Source organism: Oreochromis niloticus, linkage group LG17 (assembly GCF_001858045.2).
Source record: "Oreochromis niloticus isolate F11D_XX linkage group LG17, O_niloticus_UMD_NMBU, whole genome shotgun sequence".
Classification (NCBI taxonomy): Eukaryota; Metazoa; Chordata; class Actinopteri; order Cichliformes; family Cichlidae; genus Oreochromis; species Oreochromis niloticus.
Window position 1 is genome coordinate 27,116,341 of NC_031981.2, and position 8,687 is coordinate 27,125,027.

At 37.5% G+C, this 8,687-nt stretch overlaps 1 protein-coding gene across 1 annotated transcript in view; it reads right to left on the reverse strand.

Moving 5' to 3' along the window:
- exoc2 (exocyst complex component 2) overlaps nt 1-4,184 on the reverse strand; it is a 47,614-nt gene extending 43,430 nt beyond the window's left edge. Inside the window, exon 1 of the mRNA XM_019347155.1 lies at nt 4,104-4,184. The gene's annotated coding sequence lies outside the window, so the exon portion shown is untranslated. The remainder of the gene's footprint in view (nt 1-4,103) is intronic.
- Between the last annotated feature and the right edge of the window lie 4,503 nt (nt 4,185-8,687).

The window sequence follows — 8,687 nt, forward strand, 5'->3', positions numbered from 1 at the left end:
GTCATTTAACTGTTTATTATTTGACTACTTTGGTGTACTATGAATGGCTGTGGGGAAGTCATTATCAGCAGGAAAAGCTGTAAAAATGATACAAATATAGTTAAAAGTCCACAAATTTACCCCCTCCTTCATATTTCCCCAAACCATCCAGCGGGTGGGACTGGAGTCTTTGCCGGACTGATTCTTGCCCCCAGGTCTTATGTTTGACATCCCTGGTCTAGCATATGAATATTGATATATGTCTATCACAATTTCCCTATGCTCAAGTTTTTGAACTATTTTGTCTTATAAACAACCCAAAAATATTTATTTTAGTACCACAGAACAACGCTGAACAATTACTTGATTTCAAACCCAAATCATGATTAAAAACAAAATCCACTTAGCAATTTTCAAAGAGTGCAATTTAGGGTATTTTTTTTCCCCAAAATAGTAGCATTTCATTTAATGTAATAAATAAAATAAGTCTAATGTTTTGTTTCAAAAATGCAATATTTACTCTTTAAAAACAATTTCCTGTTTTTGAGTCATCATTCTCGTATTTGAATTTAGGGCAAATGATGTTGTGATGATAATCCATGTTTAAATTAATATATATTTCTCTACTGTTTTGTGAATACAGAAAGGAGACTTCATTTTATAAAATCACGCAGCTAATCTAATACTACTACTACTACTACTACTACTACTAATAATAATAATAATAATAACAAGTTTGTCAAATCATAACTCACATTAAACTTTTTACCCCATTTGTCAGAATAGCTGGGGAGTGTATTTGTTAATGTCAAAAAACAAAACAAAACAAACAAACAGACAAACAAACAAAACAACATCCAAACTGACCAATTATACAGGGCAGCTAACATTTATTTTACTTTACTTTTACTACTTGGTGACTGCTGGTACTAGTTAAAAAAAAAAAAAAGTAAAATAAACCTCATAAAATAAACAAATCAGCGAGGCAGCAATATAGTAAGCAATCTTGAGGTGAATGACGGCAGCGAGTCTGAATGACGTGATTCCATCTGTGATCTGTGTTGGTGTACATGTCAGACAACTGGCATGATTTTAGGCCATTTAAATGTTCATACATTGTTGAGTGTTTGGGTTTTTTGTGATATAATTGTAACCTGTAAACAGGTTTCAGTTCACTTCTCCAATAAAAGAGCCTTTGGGATTTTATCTGCCTTCTAGAGAATAATGTTACTCACCTCTGTTGAGTCTTATATGATGTTTAAGAAGAGTTTATATCGTTTTGGTCTAAAATAAATTAAAATCCCAAACAATCAGCATAGAGCTAATATATATGAAAGTCCAAAAAAAAAAAGTGGCAGGCAACAAAAATGATTACCAAGCTAACAAATAATCATTGACCTATTCATTTTGTATTAAAATATGTAAAAAACAAATTAATTTAAAAAAAGAGTTGACATAACTTATGACATGTTTGTTTTCACGGGGCCACAGCCCCTTTGCCTATCTAGATCTGACAAGGTCACAGAAACCCCGGAGTGAAGACCAGTGGCCCAGCAAGCTCTGTGTGTAGGCTGGGTAATGCCAGGTGGGGCAGAAAGCAGAAAGGGGTAAGCGAAAAGTGCTGCTACAAACAAAGTCTTGCCCAGCCCCCATCACTTGATTCACCCCGAGGTCTACGGAGCTGCGTCACTCAGGAAATTCTAAAGAGAAAAAGAAAAAGAAAAAAAAAAAACGCAGCCCACCACATTCCACCAAAACAAACAACAGGGCCACCCAAATTTTTCAATTAGAGCCCCAGGAGGGGACAGGAAATGGATCAGTGTAGCCACCCCCCACCTTCCCCTGTCACCAATGCTGACTCTGGACTAAAGAAAGAGAAGTGATACACAGAGCTCTGTAGGCTCTAACTGTAGAATTGCTACCATGGACCTCAACTCGAATGATCGACATCTTATTTCTATGACACGGCACCAGCCTGCTGTTGACTTGTCAATCAAATTGCTCTCATTCACTCTGTCATACAATCAATCAGTTAAACTAACACACATGGTAAGGAACCACTTCCATGGGATAGAGCTATTTAAAGAAAGTACGTCTAACAACATTAGACAAAAGCACACAAGAAAAAGGATTACAGAGGCTTAAACTGTGTTCTGTCTGAAAACACTAAACTTAATGAGACTGAAGTGAGAAGCGTTTACATAATATCTGGGAGGTCTTTATGTATATTAAGTTGTATCTCACTGTTTACATATACTAGGAGTGATTGTATGTGCAGCCACAGCTTGAAATGTTGAAATGCACTTTCTTGATCTCTGACTAACATAGACTGGTTAGAATATTTAGAAAACAAAAAGAAGCAGTGCTCATCATTGAGGCAGCATTATGCTAAAGAATCTTGAGGTGAATGACAAAAGTGATTCTGAACAACGTGATTTTTCACTTTGTAACTTTGTAGTGCAACTGAAGTGTGACAGACGAGCAGCATTAGGAATAAACGCTAAACATATCGTAGGTCAGTTACATCCTGCACTGATTCAGACCCGAGTGTTGAGAATTTTCAGCACTACAGCCTTGTAGTAAAACAATGTGCTTTCCCGTTAAGGGTCAAATTGTTGCAATTGCTTAGCTGTTGAAATTCAAGATGTGCTTTCATAATATAACCACTTAAATCAGTTCATCTTACAATTCACTCAGCGAGAATTAGTGTGTTTGTGGTCTATTTCAGGAAACAAATAAAAATTCACTGATTTCACCCTCTCAAATATAAAAACTGTAATGGGTACACAAATCAATAATGTAAATAATCATTAACTAGATAGAAAATATGCATAAAAACATCACAGGTGCACTGACCTAAATCAGAACTAACTGTAGCTTCAACCACAAGAAGTGATTATCTTTGATGCGCCACATTACCATGTAATTATACCTCATAATCATCCAAGATAAGCGTGCCATTCATGCAGGGGTAATGAGGGAATATGATTCTCACATGAACTGAATGAGCATTCTGAGAGAACGTAACAATCATACCAAATTAATTCCCCAAAACAAGTCAAGTTACCTAATTTGAAATATACTAATGTTTAGTCTTATCAGTTTGTTTTCCAGTCAGTGCCTTTCTCTGTCACATGAGGTAAATGAGTGTAATCACTTTGTTTCTTTTTTCTTCTTTTTCTTGTTTTCACTCTCTAAGTTTTTTCTTTTTCGTTCTCCAAGTGCCACTAAGGTGTTTTAAGTGTAATTTCATCACACTAGCAATCACTTCTTACTACTTCAAATGCATGTGAAGTCACTATTGCAGATTTTATGTATTTATTTATAAAACAAAAACCCAAGAGATTAGTTGCAAGGTGGGGTCGACGTAAGAAAGAAGGTGGTTTCTATATGAAATCTTGATGTATCTTCTATATTTGCAGACAACCGCACCCGTTGAATATAGCGTTGTGGATTACAACATCTGGCAAGTGAAGTGCCAATTTAATGCTTTGAGCATCACATAGGTTTTCATTTTAATAATGCATCTGCTTTATGAACAACCCAGCTGTTATTCAGCACTAATCGAAAAGTAAACAAAACAAAGGAGGGGTCACAGCTAAGCAAGACAAGAAGATGAATTTTTATAGCTATTAACGTAGTATAACCTTCCCGAATTTACCAGAAGTCAATGATTACTAGTAAGAAGTTTCGTCACTAAGTGTATCACTACATAAACAACGCAACACCAAATTTACTTTAATAAGACAGAAATTTTAACGGAGTTTGGCACAGCTAATCGTAATATCTCTAACACTGCAGAATGACACAAATAGACCATTTCCCAGTTATTTTTTTTCGTCAGACAGGTTAAAGCCAACTGCTACAATAAGTAAATAGCTCTTTCGTTTTACTAGAAAAAAGAATACAAGCTTTACTGAGAAATTTGACAGCTGCAGTTAGCTTGTGCTAGCGTTTGCCATTAACCGGATTTGTTATGCTAGAATGATGTTGGAGTTAGAGGGTGTCATTCTCGTTCGTCATGACCATAAAAAGGGCTTAGATTTCTAAATGACATGGCATAATTATAGCGAGCTATTTGGGGTAGAAAAAGTAGAAGATATAAAGGGAAATATTTAACTTACAATTTACAGTCGCTTGCCTTCTGCGGTGTTTCCTGTATCATTTAACTATTTCCGGTCTTCCGTTTTTCATGCAGCCTTCAAAATAAAACGAAATGAACTAAAACGAAATAAAGTATGTAATGCAGTTAATTTGCTTGTGATCGATATTTTAAGTAATCAAATATGTGCCTAAAACTTTCGGGTTCTTAGTAAATGTGCCTGTTTTTTTTAGTATTTATCACTTTGTAAATGCATATTTACAATTTCTGACGGTAAATGTGTTTAACTCGGCGATCTCCATAACTTCAAACAAACTCTGTAGCATAGTAACTTTAATTATTTGTTTTATACATTTCAGGCCTTTTAAATGTTAAAATTAAATAAATAATAAATAAATTAAATTCTTTGGCACTAGTTATTTTGCATTTCTGTACAGCACTTTGGTCAACGTTGGTGATGTAATTAAATGTGCTATATAAATTAAAAAAACGATGCACGAAACAATAAAAGATCAATGTAAGAAAACAGCGTGATCACTAAAGCCACTTTAGTCTCTCAGCAGATACCCTAATTACCTGTGGAAACTTAATTAGGCAGTTATATTACACGCACACACACACACACACACACACACACACACACACACACACACACAAAACTTTGCTGACCAAGGTTTTAATGTAATTATGTATCCATGGTGGATCTAAGTCTCCATGCAGCAATAAAATCAGCCTGCTCTTCTGAAGTGTTGGTTGTCCATTGTGTGAGAATTTTGAAGCCCATTGGGAGCTTTGCTCCTTTCCTCATCTCTCTTTTCACGGTGCATCATTGAGGTATTTCCACTTGTTCTGGGAAAGGCGCAGCATCATTAGAAATGCAACAGAGACCACCCAGGCACACACTAGAACACTGATGGCATTACATTTATCTCACCAAATTGTGCAGGGCAGAAAGAATTTCTGTGATAAGGCAAGGCCCAATCCCCAGGGAAAGCATATTGTCCAATTAGACTGACTAATCTGATAATTGAGGGATCAAACTGTGACTGGGGAGTTTGCACAGATGCTGATGTAACACAGAGGCTGTTTGTCTACATAAACATCTACTTAAAGCAATGATGGTGGAAGATTTTGATCTCAGTCTCAGTGGTACAGTCTTTGCCAATGAATGACTACATCAGCAGTATATCACACATATCACCCAGGGAATACAGAAATAAGTGGCAGTATATATCACATATTTTATTATATTATTGAACATATATTATATATGTTTTGTAATATAAATGTTGTGCATTTGTACATATTAATTAATATGTACATTAATATACTGACAATTTTGCACTAAATGTTTAGTTGAAGGAACATTTCACAATCTTGGGGAATAAACTTTTCCTTCTCAGTGATAAAATGAGAAGACCACTGTCCTGTCTCTCTGTTAAAGATGAAGGTCATGCCAGCACATGGTGGTGTGTGCCTAGCATAACAATTGGAAAGAGAGGGGAAACAGCTAGTCTGGCTTTCTGGTTTCCCAACCAGGGAATATATGTCCTATTGATCTTCTCATCTATATCCCAAAGTTTCAAAGAAATATAATCTCGATTCAAAATGATTTATTTAGTGAGGAACACGCGATTGCATGTTGCGTTTTTAAATAGTGCAGGCTTTCTGAGCAGGTGTGCTCCTGAGGGAGACGATTGGTGCCCTCATCCTTGCTTTGACCCCCTAACCTTCTGTAATCTACATCTCGCAATGGCACATGCTGCGCTGGCACCATTGCTCATCCCCGAACCCTATTGTTCATTGTTTGTCTTCTCCAGTTTTTTCCCATGGGCCCCTGGCCAGTGAGAGGAAAAGGTCACTGTAAATATTGCACTGAAATCCTCCCGCCCTCCCATAGAGCTCCTGAAGATGGAACAGACGACCAGTGGGTGAGCACTTCCTTCCTGCACAGGGCATTTCAACTGTATGACATCAAACAAGTGTGAATCCCTCAATGTCAAAGATTACTGCAGAGATCATATGCTCAGTGTTGACATTATAATAACCTGTGCTGCTATACTGTAGATACTATACTATGGTATAGTATCTACAGTACATGCAATTCCATTTGCTTACTAAAACAAAAACTGAGCAAACAAAAAAGTCTTCTATCTGTCCCAAAGCTACTTTTTAGTCTGTTTCATAGCATTAAATACTAATAATATGTTTTTAATGACCATATATCAGTCCAACCTGTGCCCATATTATGGATCTCAAAATAAACACAAAATATGTATTCCAAAGGAAATTAAGTGAAGTTTTGGAACCCCACATGGGTCAGGGTTAGCCTGTAGCACCGCTGTTAATATAAGACAGGGGATATTAAATAAACCTCTGATTTCTGGGTTTGTTTGGCTTCTGAGTGGTGCTCTATCTCCCCCCTTTTTCTGAAGGAGCCCAGTTCCCTGGGCTCACATTTTGGTCTCCGGAAATCCAGGCCTGTGCCAGGCTTAGCTTGGAAAAGCATCCAGATGAACACAATACAAAAATGAGATTTGAGGGGAACAGAGAGCCTTTCAGTCTGAGTGCTGACACACTGCTCAACACTGTCAATGACTGCACAGCTAATGATTTCTGTTCCATCAGCTTAAAGGGTCATCACTAGTGGGCACTCTACTTTTGGCCCTATGAATGTTATGAATGTTATTATGTTATTAAAGACATTTGTGATGAGTTCAGAAAAGTTCACTGTTAGGCTTGGGGTACATTTCCTCAGCAAAACCTTGTCACTATCCATGCAGGGCAATTGTTTCTTTGGAAATAAATTTCTGATGATGTTTTCATTAGCGACCAAATTAAATATAATTGCAGGATAGCTACGGCTAAATACCATAAGTTTTAGAAATTTGGAACCAAGACATAAAGACTACAGGAGAATTTGGCCGAAAACGGTGGGTGTGAGAAGGTATAAAGGGGCATTTTCCCAAATATTCTTGGGCTTTTACCACCCAGGTTAACATAACATGTTCCTTGCCTTCTCATAACAACGCTCCTTCAACCCCCCCCTTCCCCCCAGGCCAGACAACAGGCTACTGTGTCTCTGGAGGCACAGTCCAGATCAGCTCTGAGAACTAGGGGGAGCCTACAAGAGTAAAATGAAAAATCCTCATGGATGGTAAAAACAAACTAGAAACATTTACTTCACAAATAGTTTGTTGTGTAATACCACCTCTTTTGTTTTGGGTTTTTTGGGGGGGTTTTTTTGACTGTTGTACACCAGCCCCTCCTCGTTTGAGCATCACAGCACTGAGGGGAAACAGCTTTCATCCACGGGGGCAAGCTGAAGCCGTCGATGCATGCTGCACTTTGTGTTCTGTTTCTGATGAGATGTGACTGGCTGGAGTGCGTTCATAACTGTTTGTGTTTACGAACAGGTGGACTTGGTTACAGCTCGGGGTTATTTGTGTGCAGGATGGGCCAATGCCAATTGCAATCAAGAGGACATTCTAAAAAATCATACACTCAGCAGGCTGATGTGATGTGCTCCAGCTCTGCTTTCTGTTGTTGTAGGTCAGATGTTTTAATTTGAATATTTATACAGTTTAATGCTGCCATCTTTTTATCCTTCGGCGGGGTTTTATTGTAGCTATTAATTCAAATGTAAAATGATATCTTATTGCAAAGCATTTCTTTTTAAAGACTTAAATATTCTCACTCAACCTTGTTCAGTTTAATCATCAGCATGTGTTTTACTGTATCAGTTTAGATATTTTTAAACATTTTTTGGGGGGGGAAAAAAAAGACACCTGCAAGTATATTTCCTCTAGTACAAACCAGTGTAAATTAATAACTGACCCAAATGTGAAATACTGACAGCATGAAAGATTTTTAAAAATGTTGTAAAACATAAAGAACTGAGCACGTCAATAATTCCAGAGAGTATTTGGAGCAGTATGGGACCTACTTCAAGATATTAAAGAAATTAGGCAATTAAAGGACACATCATGGATTAAAAATACCGCAGGAGAAAACGCTGAGAATAAACTTAAATCTTGTGCTCCCCTGTGTGAAAGGAAGAGAGGGTTTTAACTTGAATGAGCCTTCTAATGCCACACATGGGCTTTCTATCCCATGGATCCTTCTGTAAAGTCTTAACACCCTGAGGACGAACTGCATTGGCCTCAGTGAATATTAACTGGACTTATTGTGTAGCATGTTGGCTCACATAACTATGATTTCATAACACGTCTTCATTTCCGCTGCTAAATCAACGACAGTGAGGATCCAGGGCTTGGCGGGCTGCTTCATTGTGACCTCAAGATTTTTCCTCTATCTGTGCGTTTCATATATTTCATACAGAAAAAAAATGCAGCTGCAACTCAGTAGGGGGCGCCCAAGAACGTCATTTCGGAACTTGGCCTCCTTTGGCGAACGAGATCCCCATGAGGATCTCGTTCAGAAAGAAGAGAAGGTGGACAAATGCGAGAAAAGCTTTGTTGTGAGGTATAAGAACAGTGGGAAAATGTTACTGCAGGGTTATCAGCCTGTCTGTATAAACATATAAAGCAACACAACTGCCCTAGAATACAGTTAGAATAAATTTAGGTGTGAACAAAAGGAAATG